The following is a 26,832-nucleotide window of genomic DNA, read 5'->3' as shown; positions in this document are numbered from 1 at the left end:
ATAGAACTTCATTATTATTATACCTTATTAAATGTTGCATCACACAAATAATTTAAACTGGTAAACTTTAGTTGTCTAATTAATTAAAAATGGATATTAGCACTTGCAAATCTGTACTCTGTTTAGTAAAGTTTCTATTATCCAAATTGGGCACCTGAGAGTTGTCTTCAATTTCTTTCTCTCCTTCCATATCCACTCAACACCAACTCTCATTGCTGGCACACTCTCTGTACCTGTCTAAATTGTCTCAATTTTCCATGCAGCTGGCTACTATCTTAGTTATATCATTTCTGTCTCCTGCTTTGGTATGAAATATTATAATAGTTTAATAATCGATGCCCTTCCTGACAATCTTTCTCTGTTTACTGATTAAGTATCAATCCTACACCCATGTATTCCAAAGGGTAAATCAGATTTTATTACTACATTACTAAAAGTTGTTTCACATCTTCACCCTGCACTTTGATAAATTCCAAACTCATTGGCATAATATAAAAAGTTCTTTTGTGGTATTAACATGTATTTATGTTTACTTTTACAATTTCAGCTCACAACATCCTCTCTCTGTCACCACTCATACTGTTTCCTAAGTTATATGGAACGCTTGAAATATCCAAAATATAAGACATTGTAAGACACCTTAGTTTTTAGGTGCTTCATAGTGATATACGTCTCTCTCTTGCTCTAGTTTTCATTTTCTCTCTCTCGCTGATTCCTAACAGTTTGTGCTGCAAGAATTACAGAAAAGTATCCTCAAAGAAATATTCAATTTGGTATCCATGGATATACTTGGATAAATAGTCTTGCCAAGGTACATTTTATATTTCCCCACCTTTATCCAGATCAACAGATTGGCAATTTGTCCATTCATTGGAATTTCTGCAGCTAATTGAGGGCGCCGAGTGAGTCAAACATCCTTATCCATTTACCAGTATTGAATGAAAAGGAAATAGCATTCTTCTCATCAACACAGAAATCTATTTCAATGGTGTCTCATCAATGAGTAGCTCATATCATTCACAAATTGATTTCATTAAAGTTGCTTTGATTAAATATATCCTTGTTTTGGCTGTGTCTTAAGGATGTCTTCCTGACAACCCTATAACCTTTACTGACAGAATTATTGGTGTAACTTGGTGGACCTGGAAGCCTTCTGTTCTACATTACTTTTAGTTTTTCCAAAGGCTCCAGAAGCAGTCAAGGTACCAAATTCTTAACTGGCTTCTGCTCTGTTTCTTTAGCAATGTATCCAGCTATTTTCCCGGCTTTGGATCTACCTCACCTTTTCATGATATGCTTTACTTCCCAATAGTGGTCACAACACTTGAACATCTTGAAACTGCAACGGCCTGAAGTTTTGCCTGATGTGTAAGGTTCTTCACCTCTCATATATTCATCTTTCTTTCTTTCAAACAAAGCCTTAGCCATTATTTAGATTATAGAGCCAAATGTCATTTCAATTTTCCTGTTCAACTAACTGCAGCAATTACACAGGTTGGAATATTGAAAGAAGTCATGATTTTCCACCGAGTGTGCTTATAAAGATTAAAAATACTGTACAAAAAGAGAAAGAAAACACAAATACAAGTCCAAGATTTCCAGGTACACCTTATAAGGATTTTTCTTAGAACAAGATGCACTTTATCTTTGGAGCAGGAGCTACCAAGATATGTCAGAGATACTTTACTCAGGGAGCCACGGTTTAAGTTTACCTAGTAGCCTTTTATATCCCACTGGCCACGTAGTTAAAACCAGGTTGTGTAACTGGCTAAGCCAGGTACAAGCCATCAATCTAAACATTTTCAAGAAACCATAACAATGTACTGGTTCAGGGTACTTTGGGGAATGATTTGGATATAAACAGCATATTATAAGTCACTAGCTGGTACATTTCATCCTTCTCTTGGCCATGGGTCAGCACCACAGTTCCAAGCATCCCTGGTGATATGCATAGAACTACCACGGTCTAGTCACAAGTTAACTCTATCCTTTCGCATATGCCTTACACACATTTGACACAGTACAATTTCCAGCAATTCCCTAAATCTGTGTGTTTTGTTTCGTTTTGTTGGTTATCTAGCTTGGTTTTAGTTTCTGCCATTTACTTATCTCGTTGTTTGGCCTAGTTATAGGCACTTAATATATATTTTCTTTTTACATATGTTTTATTTGCTATTTGCCCTGTGCATTCCTTCCTCCGCACCCCCAATTGTAGCCCGTTAAAGTCTTTGTTTCTTTTTGAGCATCTAGTAGGTACAGAGTCAATACCAATTATTGAAAGGATTAATAATGTCTACAAGCTATTATAATAGGCACTTCTGCCTAATCTGCTTCCCTGAAGAGTAATTTTGGGGAAAGAGAGCTACTGTCTGGGGTAGGCAAGGTATAAGAGAAGGCTTGCTAAAACATATTTTCTATACCAATTAGAGAGTAATTTATATTATGAAGATCTAACAGAAATAGTATCATGGAAGACTAAAGTTATTAACTAATGCAAGGTCTTCAGTCAAATAAATATTTTGAGAAATTTTTATGCTGTGGTTTCAGTAAATTAAAATGTAAATGTGAAAGAGTGAAATCAGTAATTCTGAAGCAGAGACATCTCAACAGTTAATATTTATTGTGCCCTTGTGTGGCAAGCCCTGTTCTAATTGCTTTTTAACTTACTGAGTCATTACAACAACCCTATTAGGTAGGCGTTATTTACTCACCTGGGTTCAGAGGAAGAAATTGAGGCAGAAAGAGGTTCTAGTAACTCACACATGACTTCATAGTTGTTGAGTGGTAGGACTGAGATACAGGCTAGGCCATCTCGTCTACTGTCTGCACTCAACCACAAGAAAGCAGACACATTCCTCCCACTGAGGTCAGGGCAAACGGCAAGGGAAATGTGAGTAAAAGTGAAGATGCATTTTGCCCGAGTTAGTATTTAAATGCCTGACCTTTTTTTTTTTTTTAATAGCTGAAGAGATACAGCTTACTGTTTGGTACCTTAATCTAAGTAATCAACAGCTTAATCAGTGGTATCCAGCCCACCATGCAATTCAGAATCTTCTTTTGAATTTAAAAAATATATACAGATACCCATGTTTACACATTTAAAAAGATCTCTAGGTAAATCTGATTAATGATCCTGAATAAGATTGACTCATTTAAAGACTTTTATTCTAGCCCTCCAATATGGAACAGACAGACAAGTGCAAATAATCACCAGACATCACTTCCTTCTTAGAAAAATATGTTTAAAAATCTACAAATGTTGTGAAAAGCAAGATTAAATTTTCCCTGAAATAGGTTTCTATTGAATAAAATATTTGGATCTTACTATGTGGACTCAGTGGAATTAAATATGATTTTAAGATACTTTAAAATATTTTGATTTTTAAACATATTTAATATGTTTTTTCAGAGACCTTAATTTATGTTGTTTTCAATTTAAAATTTTTGAGATCTTTGGGTAGTCAATGTTTAGAGAGATGTACACTGTTCTTCAATCTTTAAATCCACAATATTCTTATATTTTCTGTGCTTTTAATAGTCAAATAATATTGTCATTTAAAATAAGCAGGGATTACCCTTTCATTATTTACAGCCTCTTCAAATTATTTTCTAATCACTACAAAGAACCTCATTATTAAGATTTTTTGCATGTGCAAATAACTGATATAAAAGTGTAAGTAGTTGTAAATAAATTGTTGTTAAAGGGAATTACAAGTCTTCAGAAAGACATGCCAAACTAATTACATTGTTATTACATCCATAACACGTGGTTATGAACAGTCAACATGAATACATATTGATCTCCTAATAAACATATTGCTCCTATAAAAAATATTATGGAATGATAAATTGCATTAATTTACATAAATTTACAAGGAAATACTCCCTGACTTCTATACTTATCTGTAGGGATCATCACAGGAGAAATAGATTTTGAAATGGATGATGTTTTCTTACTTAAACATGTATATTTTTAATGCTGGTGAAAATTTTATTATAAGATTTATAGAATCCTAATTTAATCACTATTAGCAAAAATAGTGAATATAGAAAATCCAATCTGAAGATAGTATTTGCTTTCAAAATAGAAAATAGCTTTTAAAAGAGAACGAAATAATAGTGCCTTAAATAAAAAAATTTCCTAATAACTACCTTGATTGATCAATTAAGACATTTTCTGTTGAAAGTGGTAGAATATCTAACTCAAACTGTCTGGAAGAAAATAGAGAGCATATTGAGTCTAATAAGAATAAAATTCTAAGGATAGGGATACTTACATCTAGGTCTCAAATGGTGTTATCAAGATTTTGTTACTTTCCCTCCCTTTCTTGTCTTGCTACTGTGCTGAGTTCACTTTTCACCGTCATGTGGGAAAAAGATGGCATTGTTGCTTCAAACTTTAGATCCAGCAGTTAAGATTGTGGATCTCTTCCAAAGAGCTCTTCCATTACAAATCTTGTATCTTCAGATACACAATCTAGTTTAGGTCTAAGTTACACATTCCTCTCCTAGAGTGAAACTAATTGTTGTATTGAACTTTACTGAAATCGTATGGGAATGGGTGTTTCCTCTTAAGAAAATTATCATAGCATTATAGTAATGAGTAGGAATAACAGAAATAATAGATGTTTGTTCTCGTTTATCTTTATTGGAAAATAACACATATTTGCACAGATTTCCGCTACATAAGTACATGTCAAATCTGCATCCTCAGACAATGGAACAGTTTGCAACACGCAAATGTACCCAGTGAGAACAACTAAGAAAGGAAGATAAATTACAAAATTCCAATCTTAGAATATGAGAGCTGCAGAATCAAGAAACACTATAGGGACTAGAAAATAGACAAGAAAACACTTCTGAAACATTAAGAAGTAAAATGAGTACTTGGAACTGAATTTTTCCCCTTTAGGCATTGATAAATTGTATTCGTGGCTGAAAGACTGTGAATCAGAATTTCTTGTAGCAAAAGACGCAATGCTTCCAAAGGAACAAATATGATTAATGGCTAACTTAGTAACAGAAATAATGGAAAGCAGAAATCGATGGAATGATGTCTTTAAAATGATGAAATAAAATTCTCATTAGTTTAAATTATATGCTCAGCAGAATATACTCTAGATATAAAGATGGAGCAAAGATATATTTAATTTAATTCTTTTTAATTGAGATATAATTGAAAGATATTTTAGACCAAGATTGAGTGGATTTGTTGTCTCAATAAAAGGATTGCCACAAAAGAAACATTTAAGTAGCCCTTTAGGCACACTGAAATGACATCAAATACTTGAAGTAGTAATGAACATCAGAAAGGTAGATATATACTAAGCAGTTACTTATTTCTGTCATGGAAAAGAAAAGCAGGAGAAAAAAGTATTTTGTTCTCGTTGTTTTGTTTTGTTTTAGGGAAGGAAACTCAGTCATTTAAAGTTTGAGTTGCTTATTAAGCCATGAGACCAGATGTAATCACTGAAGGAATAAGAGTACAGATAAACATAGAAGAGATAAAAAATTAAACCCTAGAGGGGCAGGCCCTGTGGCACAGCAGTTAAGTGCGCATGCTCCGCTGCTGACAGCCCGGGTTCAGATCCCGGGTGCGTATGGATGCACCGCTTGTCAGGCCATGCTGTGGTGGCGTCCCATATAAAGTGGAGGAAGATGGGCACGGATGTTAGCCCAGGGCCAGTCTTCCTCAGCAAAAAGAGGAGGCTTGGCATGGATGTTAGCTCAGGGCTGATCTTCCTTACAAAAAAAAAAAAAAAAAATTTAAACCCTAGAGAAATCCTATAGAGAGAGGTCAGAAAGACAGAAAAATCAGCTAAGAAGACTGAGTAGGATTAAGGAGTACGGTGAGTGAAAAATTAGGACAGTGTGGTGTTACTGGAAGCAAGTGAATCAATGTTTCAGGAAAAAGAGATGGATCAACTGCACCAGATGTTGCTGATAAATTAAGTGAGATGAGGTTAAGAATTTACCATTGTATTTAGCACGACCGTGATAAATCAGAATAATTTTGGTAGACTTTAGAATAATAATAGCATGTTTTTAAGCTGATAAAATCCAAGAGAATGAACAATTAATGACGCAGACGAGGAGAAAATTCCCAAAAACATCCTTTAGCAGGAAAAAGGGAAAGTATGGTTATGCTAAAGGGGGCCATTTCTATATTCCTTGATAGTTTTCCATAGTAATAATGAGAAAGCAAAATACGTGAATACAGATCCATGAAGCATGATAGAGCCATGTGATGGGCAGATTTCCTCAGTAAAATAGGAAACAGGGTCATCAGTTTGGGGTAATTTGGAGGGAATGCATATGACGTACTGAGGATTCGAGAAGAAACAGTGTGAAATATTTATCTCAAACAAGGGGCAGAGAATGGGTTAGAGAAATATTGTAAGACTTCCATCCTCATTAGGTTTTTCTCAGAGGCTGATGATCATATTTGTGTCTTTTTCCCAGTCATTTGCAACTGTGGTGGGCAGGTATGGTATAGTTAGAGCACTGGACTTGACTAAGGTTGCCATTTAGCTAAGGAAATAGAGTGAAGGGAGAGGCAAGCAAAATTGTGGAAGCAATATGCAAAGGCATAATTACAATGGCCAAGCATGGAATTTAGTCAGGGAAAAGAAGAGCCTGAGATCAAGAAAATAGTGAGGAATAATGAAAAATTAGTAGGGTCAATAAGTTTCTGCATATTATTTCTGTGCTTTATTTCAAATTTTCTCATTTTTTGACTTAATTGCTAAGTAATTACATAGTAGATTCTTGATAAAATCTTTCTGTATAAATAATATGGTCATATGAAATACTGTAATAATTTACATTTAACAAATAACTTTTATTTAGGATGATTAATTATGAACCAACAAAAATTAGCATAGAATAGGAATAAACTCACAAAATAAAATATGGAGGGACATCTAAAGAATCATATTCTAAGAATAACTTTAGGGATCACGGCATCTTTGCAGAAATATATTAATATCAGCCATATCAGACACATTGTCATGTAGACAGACGCTTTGATTCTTTTGACAAATTGCTATGGTTGGAACTCTTCCCAGACCGTTCTGCTTTGTGTGTGTGGATTCAGTCTAAATTAGTGGAGGTCTGACCTGCAGTTATATAATTGCAACTGGGTATGAATTAATGTTCATCATTTCAGGGAAAGACTTGAAAATATGTAGATTAAAGGGTAGCATATTGCTAATGATCATTATTTATTCAATACCATTCATTTCATACAGGAAAAAATGAACCAATATTGCTGAAATACATGGATTATCCTAGGGCTGTGCAGAACTATATTGTCTGAATCTTTCAAGACCTCATTCTGAAAGTCATGGAGTTAAAATAACTGTCAGACTTTTTTGGGTGATGGGGAAAGGGGATTAAAGGACATTTTTTGTCGCACAGTAAAGACCCACTGAGGATTCCTTAATGCCTCATCCCTCACTTTGCCTTCTTCCATCTCCTCTGCATGTATTCCAAACATTTCGAGGGCAAATGAAAGTATCCTAATTCTTAAGAAGAAAAAAATGTAAATTAAAAATAAAATTGCAATATAATTCTATTTTAAACTGTAAAATAAATGTATTAAGAATAGAAAAAGTTTCATTAAAGTGCAAGGCTACCTACAAAGCCATTCTCAATTCCAGATTTTTCTGTAGCTTGTATAAAAATAGTTTCATTTCAGTGTATCAGATTTAGAAGACAATTTACAGGAAGAAAAATGTCTTTGACATAAAGTATATAATAAGAAGCCCTATTCAAATATTTTAGTTGAGTTGAATTACCAGTGAGGTTTCCTAAACGTCAAGGTCTAGAATTATCTGTATTTCATAAACATTTATTAATAATGTACTATGTGCAAATTAACAATCTGATGTTACATTTAGAGATATTACAGTACATTCTAGGGTTAATGTTTTTACTTTGAATGTGTACTCATTGAAACTATGTAAATTAACTTACTTAAACAAAAACAAAAAATGGAGAATGTAGATAGAAAAAATTGTTGTGTCATTTGATACCTAATGTGAATATTAGCTTTCTTCTACTGCAGAAGTATCTAAAGAGAAATAATGAAGTCAGTTTGATTTCTGGTTTGGAAATATCTTATACTTTACTGTTTCTGCACTAAAATTCTGTTTGTGAAATTTAGGCCCTTGGGCTTTTCTTTCCAGATAATATAGGAAGTTGAGAAAATATTTTCATATTTCACAGCCCAATGATGGAAGTTTGGGGATCCATGCCTTGTAGACTTGTAAAACATAGACATGTTTGATTTCTCTAAGTCTTACAGAGGTAGCCAAAAACACAAGAAATTATTGAACACATATGTATTTCAATATGATAAGAACAAAATTAACTGACCTGTCAATTGAAAGCTGTATGACTACTATATTATCAATTAATTTAATCATTGGTATGGCAATTTTCTTTTGGGAGTGAAAAATCTCTTTTTCAAATTTAATGCATTATAATAATTCAAAGCTATATACTGTCTATAAAATATAACTACTGGATAATATATCAAATAAGACATTTTCAAGATTAAAATGAGTGTTTTATTGGATTCTACCTTTGGAATAGGACTCATTATTATATTAATTAGTGTAAACACTTTACAGTGAATATTGGAAAATGAAAATATTTCAGAAATGAACACTTCTAGTGTAAAACAAAAATTGTTTTGGCAACATATAATTGAAATATTTTCAACATGGTTGGTATTGGAAATAAAGTGAATAGAGCCAAACCCTCTCTCCAGGCTAGATTTTGTTGTTGTTGTTTTGGGTGAGCTCTCTTACAACATAGACCATTGGTCAACCACCTTATATCATGATTTCTAAATGCTTCTTTTTGCAACATCTTATAGTCAATATAAATCAATATAAATTACTAGATTGGCCAAATTTTTTCTAACCTGCAAACTTTTTCATGCAACTACACTATTTCTTGCAACTTGCTATATTTGGTTTCTGTTTTATTTTTCTTCCTTTGTTAGAAATGTAAATGTACATGATTTGCCTCTATCAGATTCAAGTTCTTTCTACCTAACCTAACTAACTAACTACTAACTAATCTGATTAATCTTGGTCAATATACCAGTATATTAATATGTGATTTGTTTTTATTCCTTTGAAAGAACTTGTTGACAATATATTAGAGTGTCATCCACATATATTTTAATAATTGGTCTCATCACCTGATAACCTTAAATGTATGATACATAAATTCATAATGAACCACAGTCATGTACATTCAAATATGAAAGTTTGATCAATAATTCAAAATTTAAACTCAAAACACCTTAAAAGTATTAGTACAAAAATAAAATCAGCAAAAATACTGGCATCTCAGATTCTGAAATGTCACACAATACTTTCTTATCATAATATAATTTTGATAAAAATGAAATGAAGAAAAATTAAGGGTGTACTTTATAAATACACACACAGGCACACTCGAAGTTTAAGCGTCACTGAATAACACACTTGGTCATCTGGTTCACAACTCTATAGTACTGTATTACTGTAGTATTATAGCCAACTGAAATACAAGGATACATGTATTTCAGAATCAGAATCAGAATCAGAATAGCTTTGATTTAGAGGACACAGAGGAGGCCATTTGTAATAAATGCGATTGGTACTCTGCTTATATCACTTTGACATGACCACTTTAATGTCTGCTGTCCACCTTGCAACTAACAGTATCTGAATTTTTTGCCAGAATTTCTCATGAGCTGAAGAACACCATCGTGGAAGACCCTGGCAGTCTAGGAATATCACGGAATTAACAACACTCTCTCCCATTCCCCAAGGGCAACCCTCAATCAATGACTAACAGGAGTTGGGGTTAAAGACCCCAGCTCACTTGCCTCTCCTATGGAATAACTCTGAGATGTGTGTTTCATACCATTTCCCAAAGTTTTATGTGGATGTATGCTCCAGTCACACATAATGGCTGCTCACTTGATAATATTCTTTATTCACTGCCTTCCCTTCCTTTTCTCACTTCTCACTTCTTTCAGTTTCTTGCAAATAAGCCACTTTCCTTCAAAACATCATTTCAGGGTCTACTTCTGGGGAACACAAATTAAAGCACCCTCAAAAACGCACTCTAAGAGGAATATTAAAAAGTCTACATGCAATTTTGACTAAGGTTTTCTGGAGACAAGAGATCTTCATCCCAAATTATACTTCAATCAATCATAGCCTCACTTTCCCGTTGGTGTAGAACAATAAAATTATTAAAAACATGTGAAAGATCCATTGAGTGCAATATTTTAGTCCCACAGTAAGTCCCAGTAGAATCATGGAAGATGACTCAGGATCTAGGATATAGCCAGGATAACTTAATGGGTAAATAAGTATTTGAGTCTTATAGTCAGGAATGGAATTGATTTTTTTCTGAACTTAGATATTCAGTGACAGCTTGTTGCTACCCATTAACAAACATAATTGTGGCATGGTGAGATATAGCCACTTTTCATAAAATACATCCAGATGTACTGAAATTACTGTGTTCAGCAGTATATTTTTTTCTGAAAATGACACACTTTCTGGAACCAAGCGAAGATTCATTCCAATGAAAAACATTGCTTACTGACATTATGCATATACCTTAAATGCCACACGCACACACACACATGCACGGAAATGTATACACACACATATTCAAGAAAATTTGGTCATGTCTCATTCCATTTACTATAAAATTTACAAAGGAATTTTACATATATTATCTCAGTCTTTGGGAAGTACAAAATTTTTCTGCTCTACAAATATTATGAGGCTGAGAAAAACTGAGTAAAAACATTAAATTAAAGCTATTATTTGAATTATACCTTTAGACTAGGTCATATCATTCTATTTCTACTAAAATTATTTAACTTTACTAATCACAAAGGCATATGACAAGTTAGACAGTAATATTGCTAGTTAGAATTCTATTTAGATACATTTACTTTTCTGGACTTGAGAAAAATATTTGGAAATCTAAGATGACTCATCTGTCTTATTTCATTAGTTTCCATCGCTCAACTATTAACCATTCTAATTCAATCCAGTGATTATCACTCTTTCATTCAACAAATAATTATACAATATATTCTAGGCTGCCTTGGCTATTAGGGGTATAGGAGTGAACGTCTCCTCATATTGTTCACTCTTTAATGGGAAGACAAGTAATAAAGGATCTAACTCTGGGAAGTTATGGCAGGCTGAATAATGGCCCCCAGTGATCCACATCCTGATCCCAGGAATCTGTGAATATATAATCCTATGTGAAAAAGTGACTTTGCAGATGCAATTAAGTAAAGGATTTTGAGATGGGAAGATTATTCTGGATTATTCTAGTAGGCCTGATATAATACAAGGGTATTTATGAGAGAGAAGGTGATGGGACAATAGGAGCAGAGTGAGAAAGGCCCCATGATGTGGGGCCATAAATCAAAGAGGGAGGACACATCCATCCTGGGAAAGCAAAGGAAACAGATTCCCTCCCAGAGTCTCTGGAAGGAACCAGCCCTGCCAACACCTTCTCTTTGGCCCAGTGAAACTGATTTCAGACTTCTGACCTCCAGAACTGTAACACAGTAAGTTTGTGTTTTTTAAAGCCACTAAATCTAGAAGGCTTGATAAAAGTCAAGAAGGCCTCCTTAAGGGAGTTTTCATAGAGCCAAGTGTTAGTGATAAGAGGACATTATGGATGAGATTTTCAGAAAGAATAACCTGTAAATTCATGAGACTCTGATGTTGGAAATAGTTTAATTCTTTTCAGGGACTTTTGATTCACTCCATAAAGCCTTAGTGAGAAAGTGACAAAGGAATACAAGGTATGGCTGGGATGGAATGTAGAGACTAAATTACTGTTTTGCTTTGTGGTCATGATAAAGATTTTGGATATTTTATTTAGATCAAGGAGAAAACATTAAATTGTTTTAAGAAGGAACACAAAATTATGGTTTAAAACCACTTCATATGCTGTGAATAAAGTGAATTTGGAACACAAAATGAACAATTATGAATGATACCAAGTTGCCTTAATGTTCTACGAAACAAGGGGAAACGCTGAGGACACATCAGAGTAGACTCAAGTGATATATCAACAATAGCAAATATTATCATTGCATTTTCACTGAGAAAACTGACAAAGTTAAGCTTTATAATGAGAATGAAACAGATGGGTATGTAATAATCAGATGAGCATTTGATGAGAGTGGCTCCTGAAACATTTCCTGTTTAAGGATTCACAGGAATGTGAATCCTTGCAAATTTCTTCAATCTAATGGGAAAGCACTTAAATGATCTCACTTTTTAATAGAAAATGTTGTTTATGTCATCTTCAGAGTATATTTGAAGTGAGTTTGCATCAAAAAGACAGAGCTATCTTAAGTTATATTAATGTTTCCATAATCCATTGGATGTTATTTTAAAAGGTTGATAAGAAAAACAATCTATTTAAAGTGATGAAAATAGCCTATAATTTTGAAAACTTAGGCAAATTATTTCTATTTTTAATGCTTATGTAGTCTACATTGCCATTAAGTCACCAGGATATGTGAGCACTAAAATTTATCATGTAAATTTAACCCTTGTTTTGAGAAGTCATTGGCAAGGATCAAAGGAAATAAATTTAAGAGCATCTAGAAAGTACTGTGGACTCTGCTTTTATATTTGAGAATTTAAGAAATGTACTTAAATTTTACTGTGAGTAATTGGCAAAACTGAAATGAAAATCTAATTTTTCTCAAACTAAGTCCATTGCTCTTACTACTATTCTGTACTTGCTATTTTGGCAACTTAATGTTATTATAGTCATTGTAGTCTAACTTACTAAAATTTAATAATTATGCTCCTGTTGCTGATAAGGATGCATGATAAAGCGTCTGACGTAAAACAAGCAATAAGTTGGTTTTTAAAAATACATTCCATGTTAAAATCATATAAAATATTTTTACATTTTAATACATGATCACTTCTACTTTTTCTTCTAACTTCATCTTGGTCAATGTTCACCTAGTGAAAAATAGTCTATTGTCATTTATGTGTATTCAAAATCTGTATGCGCACAATTGCTGTGGCAGAAGTAGTTACATAATTTAGTACATACAAAAAAACAATTAAAAACATAAGATAGCCACAAACACATATTTTGTGTTTCTATATAAATTTCAAGTGACATTCATTTAATCGCTTATCAAATGCATATGCAATTTCAGCCATACACTGCAGTGATTGAACACACAAAATATCAATTCAATTTCCATGTTAGAATGTTTACTTTACCACTTACTGAGTGTATTCATTTTCTACTGCTGCTGTAACAAATTACAGCAAACTTAATGGTTTACAAGAATACAAATTTAATATCTTCTGTTCTGTAATCTGACATGTGTCTCACTGAGCTAAAAATCAAGGTGTCTATGGGGCTGTGTTTCTGCCTGGAGTTTGTAGAGGAGAATCTGTTTTCTTGCCTTTTCCTGTTCCTAGAGGCTGCCTGCATTCTTTGGCTCGTGTCCCCCTTCCTCCGTCTTGAAAGCCGCAAATGACCAGTCAAGTCTTTCTCACAGTGAATCACTCTTGCCTTTCTCCTCCACTTTTAAGGACCCTTGTAATTACATTGGGCCCATGTGGATAATCCAGAATAATTCTCCTACCACAATATCAGCTAATTAGCAAGTGTATTTGCATTTTCAACCTTAGTTTTCCTTTGCCATGTAAAGTAAAATATTCGTAGGTTCTAGAGATGAGGACATGAATTTTGGAGGGAAGGGATGGCATTCTTCTGTCCAAGTCACTTACGTTAGAAGTTTACTTAAAGCTATAGCATCATATGTGGTATTTACAAGTCAGTGCTCTGTAACATTAGTTACCACTCTTAATTTGACATGGAAATCTCAAATCACAAAACTTTCTTTGCCTTTAGCTTTCTGCTCAGTCTTAAGAAGTAGAACTACATGACACTCCAGATCATATGACATAAACATTCTCAATAGTATAAAAGTTATGATTTGAAATTTATATAAAATCATAAGACAAAACTCTGATTATTTATATGATATTATGTATACTATAAATCCCAATAATATGGCTTTTACTTGATTTGTCCATTTTCTCTTTCCAGTTTCCCTGAACAACATTCCCTGACCAACTTCTGGAGTGACTGTAGATCTTATTTAGGTCTTATGCATATACAAACACACACATATATGTACTTAAAAAGTATTTCCTCACCTGGTTTAACCTTCATGTTAGATATTTGGGTAAAAGTATATCAATATTATAATTTTATATTTATTTTTAAAAAGATAAATTATATAAAACTATATGCAACTTTTATAAATGGGGACTTCATAATATTTCTTGAAGATTTTTATTTCTGTAAATACAAATGGGAGATGATTAATAAAAATTCTGTGACTGTATCATAGAATACACTTTGGACAGTGTTCTATTCCCTTTCCCTAATTTATAACACAACAGTGGTAATAGCATACCCTTCTATGCTCCTATCTTAAGGAGACATCGGTAGAAATTTCGTAACCTCAGTTCTTATGAAACTCCTTCCGCCACAAGGAACAATTCTAAGGCTTCAGGAAAGTGAAGTGTTTATTATGAAATAAAACATCTCCTGAGTCAGCCTGTTCAGGGAGATTTGCTGCCACTTTTATTGAATTCCTGAGGGTTTTATTCCTCGAGCTATTACTCTCAGATGTATGAGCAAGAAAAGGCCAGAGCCCTGTAAGACTTTAATATGTCTCTTCATGTAAACGTTTACTAAAACTGAGAGCAATGCAGTAAGTCAAAGCAGACTGCCTGGTGGCTTTTCATCTTTTCTTTCACCACAGTAGCTCCTGGTGACTAAGAAAGACCTGAATTCAAATCCTGTCTTCTTTGACACATTTTTTGACTTCATGTAAGTAATTTAATCTTTCTAAAGACATTTCCAATGTGATGGAAGATAATAACATTGATACAACAGTGTTGGCATCCAGTGAAATGAGATTATTTATGCAAATCATTTGTTAGAGTGCCTGACCCAACGTAGGTTTTCAGTTAGTTATAAGTTCACTAGCATTCCTTCCAAATGGTTCCTTTCTGTTCAATTACTTTTCTATTAAATCTTTCTATTTTGAGTGTAGATTTATCTGAACTTTTTCAGTGTTACTCAGAAACAGGACACTTTATGTGGCGTTTACCCTCCTTTGCGAGCCTAATTTTTAAATTAAACAAATAGTGTTTTGGGAAGATCTAGGGCAAAGAAAAGAAGCTAAATTCCATAGGGTTTTTCCTGCTTTTGTGATCTATTAGACAAAAGCTTTGCCTGCGTCACACCGAAAATTCTTTGCATCAAAGTAATACATAGAATTAATACAACTCTAATCTATCAACCTAGGTGAGAAAACTTAATTTGGATGAATTTTATATGATCATTGGGAGACCAAAGAATTTATTAAAAACAAGCAAATAGGTAGACTGAATCAAATCTAGCTCATTTCCACACTAACACAAATGCTTCCTGCAAACTATTCCCTAGCTAAAAAAGCCAGAGCCCTTTAGCTGAACACGCATATCGTATACCATTCCTACCAGCGTGGAGGGAGAAGGGATGGCTCAGGGAGCAGATTTTCAATAATCAAATTGACTTCAGGCCTGGACCAAGAGAGCAACACTCTTAAATTGACATGCTGTGACATGAGATCTCTAATAATGAAGTGGTCAGGACCTCATTTTTATGTCTCAATGAAATAGCTTGCCGAATAGCATGCTACTCCCATAATTATGATAAGCAATAATTACAGGATCGGGTTATTAAAGGCTGCATAATAAGAGGAAAACTTGTTCTGAGCTAGAAAGGAATAGGTGATGAGGTCTCTGAGAAGAGCTTCATTTTATTTTTCACTTCGTTATACAGTTGCCACTCACAGAAGGTTCGAGAGGTTTTTTTAGCTTGCAATGCACCACAGGTTAACAAAAGATGTGATATTGGTGCAATTATATATCTCACCATCAATCCTAATACCATGACACAGAAACAGGTGGGTGAGAATGTGGCAGGCTTCATTTTTATGATAATTGTCCTATATTACTGCTTCTAACATAGTGATGACTACAAATGCCATTTAACATAATTCTGCATTATCCCAAAACTTGTGCCACTATCTCGAAAAGAGAGAAGGGTTACAGGTAGAATTTATTAAAATGTGTTTGTTGTCACTCAGTTACAGTGACTTAATGAAATTAATAAAATCGAACATTTGGAAAAAGAGCAATAATGTATTTTTAATTCAACAAGAATTTATTGAGAAATGATTTCGTTCCAGTTGTATCGAGGGAACTAAACCGACAAAATAAACACACAGCATGTTCTTCAATCCAATTTACCATAAAATCAAATATTTGCTGTATGAGACAGGGCAAGTTATCTAACTAATCTAAATCTTAATTTCCCTGTATGTTAAATACTCAATTACTGTATACATTTTAAGTAATATGATAATAGACAAAGTGTTATATTAGAAAACTATTTTTTCTTTTGTCCTCCCACTCTTATGTCAATCATTTTATTCTTTTTTGCCATAACATTGGTTTGGCCCATGAGATGCCCAAAATGGCCAGAAGGCAGTCCTCACTTCTAATTCATTGGGCCCTTAGTTGAAGCATTTCACCCCTGGTATTTAGAGATTCCAAATCCACTGAGCCCAAAAGCATGAGGGTGTTAATCAACTTTCTTCAATTAGATACTGGGTGTATTGGTGATATGGGCCACATATAACTACATTCCTTGATTCTTGGACTTGTGCATTTTGGGGTACCAGAGATCCTCCAGCAGATATTGGCTGTTGTTTTAAGACATGCTGATACTGCATCTGATAGATACCCCAACCTCAAAATGTTGGCTCCAATGTAGGGAAGAAATTGAGTCTTCATCAGGCCACTCAATGTTTCTATCCGGCTAGCTACTTCTAGGCTATGGAGCTCCTTACAAAACCAGTAGATTCCATTTACAGGAGTCCACTGTCACATTTCTTCATCATAAAATATGACACTGCATGGATTATCACAGCAACAGGTAAGGCATTTTTCACATAAATTCACATGATGATGCTGGTAGGTCAATGGCAGGGAAGACAAATCCATGGCTAAAAATGCTACTCTCCCTATGAGCAGTACCATTCTTTCCATGACAGAAGGAATCCAGTATAATCAATCTGCCAGCTAATAACTTGCTAAGATCCATTGTCTGCATTGGTAAATCAGCTCCTTTGTAAGTGAGCATAAGTGAGGCCATCCTGTTACACTAAATGGCCCCAGCCCCTCCCCTGTGTGACTACTTGCTGCTCTCCATGTATTCCAAAAATTGACATGCTCTCCTGATTTATGGCCTCTGCTTATGTACGTACTCCCCAATAGCTTGATAATTAAAAACTTCGTTCTATGAGTTTCTGTCGAGGAAGAGGCTGACCACAGGTGGGAAACACACCTACAAGGTATTCATCACAGCTGACAGAAGAATGGAACAATGTGATGCCTGGAGACTGTCATTCCTGGAGACCAATATCCCTGGAGCCCCTCCTTACTGCCCATTTTCCCTATATAACTGCCTCAAGATTCTGTAATCCTTGAAGATGTGTCTTTGAGACATTAGTCACCTGTCTTCCAATTTTCTGGTTAATATAATTAAACTTTGTTTTTAGATCTCTAACTCATTGTGATTAATTGGCTCAGATCATGGTGAACAGAGCGAGTCCATTTCTTGGTATCACCCTGAGATGGGAAAGATCCCAGATTTGTACTTTTTGCTGATTTCCATGGTGTAAACATTCCCACCGTTGCTGATTCCATGCTACCAACATGATGTTATAAAAAGTAAAGCTGAGAAGAAATGTGTACATTTGATCTTGGGATCTGGCAGGAGCTCCAGAACATCATTGCTGTTTGCAGTTTATTTGTTCAAGTTGTGACAGTAACCACATCAACCATGGTGAGGAGAAAACTTTTTTTTAACCCATCCCTGTGCACTTCAAATACATAAGCACCCAGCCCCAGAATCCATGTTGAGGATCGCTTTCCTGGGAGTAGAGAAGAGTATCCAGAGGGATAGATAATGATCTAGAGGTCAAACAGGAGATGTCAGGCACATATAGAAACCCTAATTAGGTACACCGAGTAGTCAGTGATTGATTTAGGATTAGAATCTGAACAATATGACCCTAAAGCCCATCATTTAAACTATGCTTCATTTATTTTATCAAGACTTTAAAATAATTAGTAAATTCATAATACTTGAGATGTATATGGATATATATGTGTGTGTATGTGTATATAAAAATGTTATAACTTATTTGGAGGCGTATAAAAAAATGCACATTTTAATACATTCTAGTTGGCAGTGACATCTATGCTCCACAAAGCATAATGTTTACATATTCTCAAAAATATTTTATTTACTGTGTTGGGTATGTTGGGGGAAGAGGGAGAATCTCCCTGTGCCCTTTTCCTTAAGGTTCTTATGGCTGGCCAAATAATCAACAAGACAGGTTAGCAGGAGAAAATAATACCAAGTTTAATAACGTGTATACATGGGAGAAAGCAGGGACACTGCGTTTCTCAACACAATAGCAGAAATTTTCGTCTTAAATACCATGTTCAGCCAATGACAAAGAAGGATTTTGGGGGTGGGGGGAGTCAGTTACAGGAGATTACCACTATAGCACAGTAAACAAGAGTAAGGTTATTATGCAGATTTAAGGCCTCACCTTCCACATTGATAAGCCTCTAGAAATGAGGCCATCCCCCCCTCTTCCCAAAACAGAGAGGGAGATACCTTTACAAATGGAGATTTCCCTTATAAATGTAAATGATTGTCTGGCAACTCCTCAGAGGGCCATCCAGAGAATGCGGCCAGAGAGACAGAACTTCTGATAACAGGGGCTTGTTGGTGCCTTTCTTATTGTAACCTCCATCCTACATTATCTTTACAGCCATCATGATAGATCTGTTCCAGGAAGGAGCCACCATGTCAAATTCTTTAGGCAGTTAGTGGGGGAGGTCAAATGTCCCTAGAGAAAACAACCAAGGTAAAGAGACAGATTTCAGTGTGGCCAAATCTTGATCTCCCACAGGTACCCTGAATGCCAGATGGATAGGGACAAATTTGTGGCGCTACTAATTATTCTGATGTTGCTTATTCAGAAACATGGAAAACCTATATGCTGTGTATTCATAGAAAGATTGGAGTTGGATGAGATAAATTTGGAAATTAAAATAGTATCAACATTTCTGGACCACAAGAAAAATGAAATACCCAGTAGTTTAAACTGGCAAGTTAGTAACTCTAAGATTGCCTAAAATATCTAGTGCTAGTAAGAATGACTTATTACAGAGTATCTACTAGGAAAATTTTAGTCTTAACTGATACATTGATCTAAATAAATATAATACCCTTAGGGGCTGGCCTGGTGGTGTAGCTGTTAAGTTCACAGGCTCCACTTCACTGGCCTGGGGTTCGCTGGTTTGGATCCTGGGCAGGGACCTACTCACCCACTCATCAAGCCATGCTGAGGCAGTGTCCCACATAGAAGAACTAGAAGGACCTACAACTATGTAATGGGGGCTTTGGGGAGAAAAAAGAAGAAGATTGGCAACAGATCATAGCTCAGGGCCAATCTTCCTCAAAAAAAAAAAATATATATATATAATACCCTTAGTTTGTTTTAGGCTCTGCACAAAATTATGAATGGCTTTCAGTAGCCCACACTACATTATTATTCATCACACCTCATAAGGTTAAAAAAAAATTAGGACACTAAAAGACCAAAATGAATCTAATAGGTTAACAGAGACTTTTATTCTATACTAAAGGCAAATTTCAAACAGAAGTTAAGAACCATCTTCCTTTCTGCCCTCTCTTTTTCAATTGTGTGATCTGTCTTAAGTCGTAGGCTGTGAATTGCATGTTCATTTTAGGGACAATTGACAGAGTAGGGCTGCCTGCAGCCAATAGTTGAAACTCTACAGGAAATTGAAAAGAGGAAGAAGTTACCGGAGTTGTTAATTACTTTCCTGAGGGCAGAGGGCAGAGCTTGTGGTTGATAACAAAATCTTTCCTCAGACTTTCCAGAACTTAATCTCATTAGATGAGACGTTGCCAAGGCAAGTATTACTGGACCTAAGAAGAAGGTACAGACATTTCTTATAGTATTACAGGAGCAGACATGCAACAGGGAGAGATTGAAAATTGTTTAAACAATGACGTGGGATTTACATGTATTATTAATTTCTCCTCAGTTCAAGCATTATGAATTTGGAAGTTTCTCATTATGGTCTTGAGGTTCCTCACTTGATAATGTAATACATTATTTATTGTTAATAATACATTTATTGTCAAATCTGAGCAGTAGAGAAAAAAATTGGCAACATTTTGGGATACTACTTGTGTAGTTGGAGTGCTACTGATAAGTTTAGGCTTTTCCATAATTAGGATGAAATACAATTTCTCTTGTAATCATTTTACAAGAGATCATTTTACAATTTTGCTGGGAAAATGGAAATAGAGCAGCAAGCACTCTGCAATGATTGAAATGTAAGCAACATAGTTTCAAAAGCATTAGAAATTGTGTTTGAAAAAAAAGAAAACCACAATTTTATACCAATATTTAAAAAAAGCAGTGAGGATGAAAGGATATAAATTATATATATATTTATGTATGTTTGTGTATATATGTTTACTTTTATTATTATTTTAGTGTAAATGCAGAGCAAAAATATTTGCCTAAGGCAGAGTACAAATATTCTAATTTGATTTCCAACAGTAAATAATTTGTTGTTTAAAAATACATGATACTGTTTCTAAAACTACAAGCTGTTTAGGAAATCAGAATCAAATGAAACAAACAAAGCATGATTACAATGAGTTTTCGTGATCTCTGTGCTAATAAATTATTCTTTTATTCATGTTACGGTTTCAATTTCTTTTTATTTGCATGTTCTCTTCATTCATCTACATTCTTCTGCGTTAAGGAAGAAATTGAACTAAAATGCTCAACAAATACTTGTTACACTTGCTTCCAATCATCTACTTAATGTCTTTCCTCTTTTCTCATATTATTCTTATGCTCAAAAATGTGCTTTAAACATTCCAACTGTGTATCCCAAAAGGGTAAGATTTTCTTCCCGATATTTACACTCAATATTCTTTTTGCATCATGTCTAGCCAGTCATTTGAAGTTATTAACCTAAAGGTTGAGAAACTTCAACTTTACTAGGAGATAGAATGAACCAGTCCTGTGGTCCTATTAGGTCATTATTCTCAGTGTTCCTAAGTGATCCCATTATATTCTTTCTTTATTTTTTTTTTATTTACCAACAAATACTTTGACGGTTTTCTCCCTCCTTTACATTTGTACATATCTCAAGTCCTCTTTCACTATGAGGTTTTCACTAACTCCAGCTCAAACCCTTTTCCTCCTCTTAACATCACTAATACATACTATGCAATTTGGCATTTGCTCATATACTTTTATGTAGTTCTTCGTCTCCTATGCCTTTATTGTTACTGGTTCAATTCACCAACCAGCTCATATTTCTTATAGAATAACTTCAATGTTTAGTTAGCACTTACGCCAATAAAAGACTCCTATAGTTAACTAAATGTATCGATTAGATACGGTTTCTGAGCTCCAGAAGCTTATAATTTAATAAAGGACCATTTAAAATGTTTCTCCATATTACCAGAACGCAAAAAAATGAGCACACAGAAGGAATAAAATAAGTTAGTAACGATGTTTTCATAATTATAGCAAAATAAGTTTCAAGGTTTATATATGAATATAAGCAAATGTTATAAAAACATACTGATATATGAGCAAAATATTTTGCTTCTTGCATTGGATTTAGCCATAAAAATAGCATATATGTATTGTTCCTTTATTTCTGAAATAAATGTATAGACCTTAAGTTTTCGGGGACTCTTGGATGGAAATTTGACTTGGTTTATAATGTCACTTGTGGGCATCTCAGTAAGAAGGTGTTAGAAAGGATTTATGATAGGATTTGGGTTTTGGTTGGGTGATATGGGGGATGCTCCATGGAAGCAAGGGCATTCATCGGCTAGGGTGTTGTTAGGATGCAGGGACACTTCCAGTTGAGCATCTCAATAAATCTCGAGTCTGGAGAGGGCAGCCTAGAGTGAAGTTTAACTGTAATTGGTAAAGATGCATCAAGTAGTCACTCATATTATCCCTCTGGTATTTTGTATCTTGGAAACTATTTACGCTTTATTTTTGTTCAGACATGATTACAGAGTGCTCTAGTTTCTGTTTTGAACCATTGTGGTCGTAGAATGGTCTTTTTTGATGTTGATGGTCTGTGAAATTATTTTCAACAGGAGAACAACAAAGCCCAGCTGAAGTACCAGCTAGCCCCTGAATGTCAGAGGCTGCTTTTCTCTTTCTCAATAATCTAGTTTAAAAGAATAAAATTATTTTTACTTTTATTGCTAGAATTTGTTCTTGATCAATGCTGTGCATGAAACAGTATGCTCAGAAGTGAATCAGGTTTTATCTTAAAGATAGAGATAGAAAGTAATTTTGGATATGGGAAATGGAGACATTTATTAAAAAAAAACACCATTCACCAATAATTGATTACTTCAATGTTGCTATTGTAATTTTCTTTTGTTTTTGTTTATCACTGGGTAAAAAGCAGAGATTCATTGTAATTTTAAAGACCTCATAACATAATTCTTTTTTTTTTTTTTTTTTTTTTTTTAGGGGGCATCTTAGGTAGGGTTTTATTTTTGAATTACGTGGTGGGTACATGGGAGTTTGATTTATTTTTTTCAAAACTACATTTATGTTTTACATACATTTTGAAAATATTTTATATTAAAAAATACTCTATGTCCTTACCATATTAATTAGGCTAAGTTTCTTTGCTTGGTATCATTTTGGACCAAAACAATAAAGTAGTAAAATCAAGGACTCACAAATGTTATTGCTTATACACCATATAAAAAATAATATATCCTATAACAGTATAATCTTGTCTCAGTGAAAATGAAAAAAGAAATTTAAAGTCATCAGAAGACTGAATAAAGGATCTATGAGAATGAGGTTATCAGAAGCAAAATGTATAATACTGTACGAAATTGTTTAAAAAAATATGGAACGCTTCACGAATTTGCGTGTCATCCTTGCGCAGGGGCCATGCTAATCTTCTCTGTATCGTTCCAATTTTAGTATATGTGCTGCCGAAGCGAGCACGTCATAACATAATTCTATATTCACAAAGCTTTCCCCTTATAGCCTCTTAGAAGAACTTATTCAAGATGTAGAAACAATCAGTGATTGATTCAACAGCTCAAATTTAACACTAGTGGTATCTTATAATATAGATTTAGCCATAAAAAATAGATGCCTTCCTAAAGGCATGTTGCTGTTTTGATGTTTGAAATTAAATCTGATATTGCTTTTGTGTGGCATGGGTAATTATGACATTTGGAGTGAGAAAATTGAGGCAGAAAGCTGTTATATATTTTGCCTTAAGACCCAATGATCCAACAACAACTTATATTGATTTGTTTTATATGCTCAGGCCTTTTTAACAGTTTCAGTTACTAAAAGAGAAAAACATTTCAAAAATATCGCTAATTTCTTAATGACAACTAGTCAAATTAGTATGGTAGAAAAATAACTCTGTGCCTATAGAACCAGAAATAAATATTGTTTTCCTGTGCTTAGTATTTATATATGGACAGAAGTAGCATAAAGAGTAGACATATTTAAAATTATCAAAATTGTTTATTTTCTCTGAAAGGATGTGTATACTTTGCAACTTGATGTTGTTCACTATCCATTAAGTGTCCTGTGTTTGAAATCTTGAAAACAACGATCACATTTTCTTGGACGCCATACTTTGAGGATGAACATTTTCATGTGTTTTTCAGTGTATGTGCACATTTATTTTGTCAGTGACTCTCAAGCCATGCTCTCTACCCGTTGTCCTCAAAAAGGTTGATTTTAGAATCAATACTGCATTGTTATGAAATTAAGCCATTTTAGAATGAAAAAAAATTTTAACTTTGGAAAAATTCTAGAATTTCAATCATTTGTATGTTTTCTAATTTCCGAAAAATATCAGTAAAATACCCTCATACCATCACAAAATATGCTCCACAATTTGTCAATACTATTAACATTCTATGCATGTTGTCTGGCCTGGAAAATTTAATATAAAAGTTTTAATTTTTTAGGCAGTATTGTTGATTTTGTTTGCTTGTTTGCTTTTTGTTGTCATTGGGTAGTCATAATATGCCATTGCTCACCATTAATGATTCAGTATTTCTTTTTTTTGTGATGCGTTTTCTAGTTTCTGACCTCTCACCATTTTTGCTAAAGGCATTGGAGAAAAAGCAAAAATGTATCTCAGGTTTCTGCTTTGTCTACATACATTTAGAAAAATTGGCTCCAGCAAATGTTTCAGTCATTGGATCCAGCAGAAGTTGTAGTCTCTTTAAGGCACAGATTGTCTTTCAATTTCCAACATTTTCTATAATGGCTGCCTTATAGCAGGTGTTCTCGATATAATGTCTTGAAAATCAATAAATGAAACAAATTAATTTTCAAAATTACCTCTGATAATGATTTAATCTCCAAATATGAGTATATATATAATTTAAATGTGTATTTAGATGTCACAAAAATCGAGAATTTCATATTTGATTTTTTTTAAAAATCTGTCAGTGGATTTAACTACATTTGATTAATATTAATATTACATTTCAGCCAATGGTGCCATATTTAGTATAAATTAATATGTGACCCATGCTAATTAAAACTTCAATAGAAAATAAGGGATATTTTGTACTCAGAAGTATGGAGTGTATACAGATAGATGTTATCATCCAAGTGAGAATGAATTGCTTTGTTTCTCTGTAGTCCTGATCTAGTCTTCCCTAAATTGGTCAATGTCACCATTATCCATCAAATTGTTGAATCCAGTAATGCACAAAATATTTTTGATTAACTTTTTCCCTACACACATCCAAATCTATTAACATTTGGATTATGTTATTTATCTAAAATGTATCTCAAATCCATCTCCTTCTCTGCACACCACTACAATCATTTAATCCAGGCCATTATTTACATACACCTGATCTATTACAATTTTAATCTAACTATTTTTCTCACTGTCTTTTTAGCTACTTGCTTTCCTCTCCCAGAAACATGAATGATCTAAGATGTAGATTGGATGATATAAGTTTTCATCTTAAAATTATTCAGTATACTTCCCTTGAACTTATAGTAAAGTTCAAATCCCTTACCATAATCATCAGAGGCCACTGTGATATGCTCTTTGCCTGTTTCTTGAATCTCATTTTATTTTACCCGTACTTTTTTCTACTATCCAGGTACACGATTGTTTTGTTAGTTTTCCAAACAAGCCCACTTTTAACTGAAATTTTTATTGAAATAAAAGTAGATTCAAATTCAGTTTAATAAGTAATTCTCAGAGACTCATGGACTCTTTACCAAGAGCACAAATACTGCAATGATAACAGCCTGCAAAATTATAGTAAAATGTCACAACCATGATATCGACGTTGGTATAATCCACCATTGTGTGTTGTGTGTATTTAGTTATAAACAACCTTTATCATACATGTAGATTTGTGTGTAGATTTGTGTAGCCATCACAGAAAAGATGGAGAACAGCTCCATCCCACAAGTATACTGTATGTTGCCCTTTTATAACCAAACCCACTTCCCTCCCACATCACCATCTGCCCTATATTTAACCACTGGTAAGCACTAATTTGTTTTCCATTTCTGAAATTTTGTGATTTCCAAAATATATGTATGTGGAATCATATAACATGTAGTATTTTGGGATTACTTTTTTTCATTAAACATATTTAGCTAGTGATTCATCCAAGCTGTTGTGTGGACGAAAATTTTGTTCCTTTTTTTGTTGCTTATTACAGGTTGGAGTTAGTATTAAAAAAAAATTCTATGAACAATAATGTACAGCTTTTGTTGTGAATGTAAGTTTTCCTTTCACTTAGATAAATGCCCAAGAGTGCAATTGCTGGGTTGTATGGTAGTCATACATGTCATTTTATAAGAAACTGCCAAACTGTTTTTCCAGACTAGCTGTCCCATTTTATATTCTCATGAGCAATGTCTGAATGATCCAGTTTCTCAGCATCCTCACCACAATTTGGTGTTCATACTACTTTTTTTCTTTCAGTCATTCTGATGGATTTGTATTGGTCTCTTATTGGGGATGTAATTTACATTTCTTGACTGTTAATGATATTTAACTCCTTTTTGTGTGTTTCTTTGTCATCTGCATATCCTCTTGGTTGAAACTGAATTGTTTGCTCTTGTTTGGTGAGTTTTGAAAGATTTTTGAATTCTAAGCACAGTTCTTTCTTAGATATGTGGTTTGCAAATATTTTCTCCCATTGTGTTTTCTTTTTTATCCTCTTCACAGGGTCTTTGACAAAGCAAAAATTTTGACTTTTGATGAGATCGGATTTGTCTAATTTTCCTTTTACTGATCATGCTTTTGGTGGAAGTCAAGGCAATTTTTGCCTAACTCTGCATGCCAAAGATTTTCTCCTATTTTTTTTCCAAAAAGGTTATAGTTTTATGTTTTATATTAATTCCATGATCCATTTTGAGTTAATTTTTGTGTAAAGTGTGAGGTTTAGGTCAAGATTCTTCCTTCCTGCAATGTGTGTCCAAACTATTTACTGAAAAGGCAATCTTTACTCCAATGATTGCACCTTTGTCAAAAATCAATTGAG

The 26,832-nt window shown here is 33.9% G+C and overlaps 1 non-coding gene across 1 annotated transcript; it reads right to left on the bottom strand.

The window, feature by feature from the left end:
* Positions 1-23,174: 23,174 nt before the first annotated feature.
* LOC147912347 (U6 spliceosomal RNA) lies at positions 23,175-23,281 on the bottom strand. Its single transcript, XR_015550038.1, has one exon. It is a non-coding gene; the product is annotated as a U6 spliceosomal RNA (small nuclear RNA).
* Between the last annotated feature and the right edge of the window lie 3,551 nt (positions 23,282-26,832).

The sequence above is a fragment of the Ceratotherium simum genome, chromosome 36 (assembly GCF_057802395.1).
Source record: "Ceratotherium simum simum isolate JZ-2026a chromosome 36, ASM5780239v1, whole genome shotgun sequence".
In the NCBI taxonomy this organism is placed as follows: Eukaryota; Metazoa; Chordata; class Mammalia; order Perissodactyla; family Rhinocerotidae; genus Ceratotherium; species Ceratotherium simum.
The sequence above is the reverse complement of the archived record's forward strand: the minus strand, read 5'-3'. Positions and strand labels throughout refer to the sequence as shown.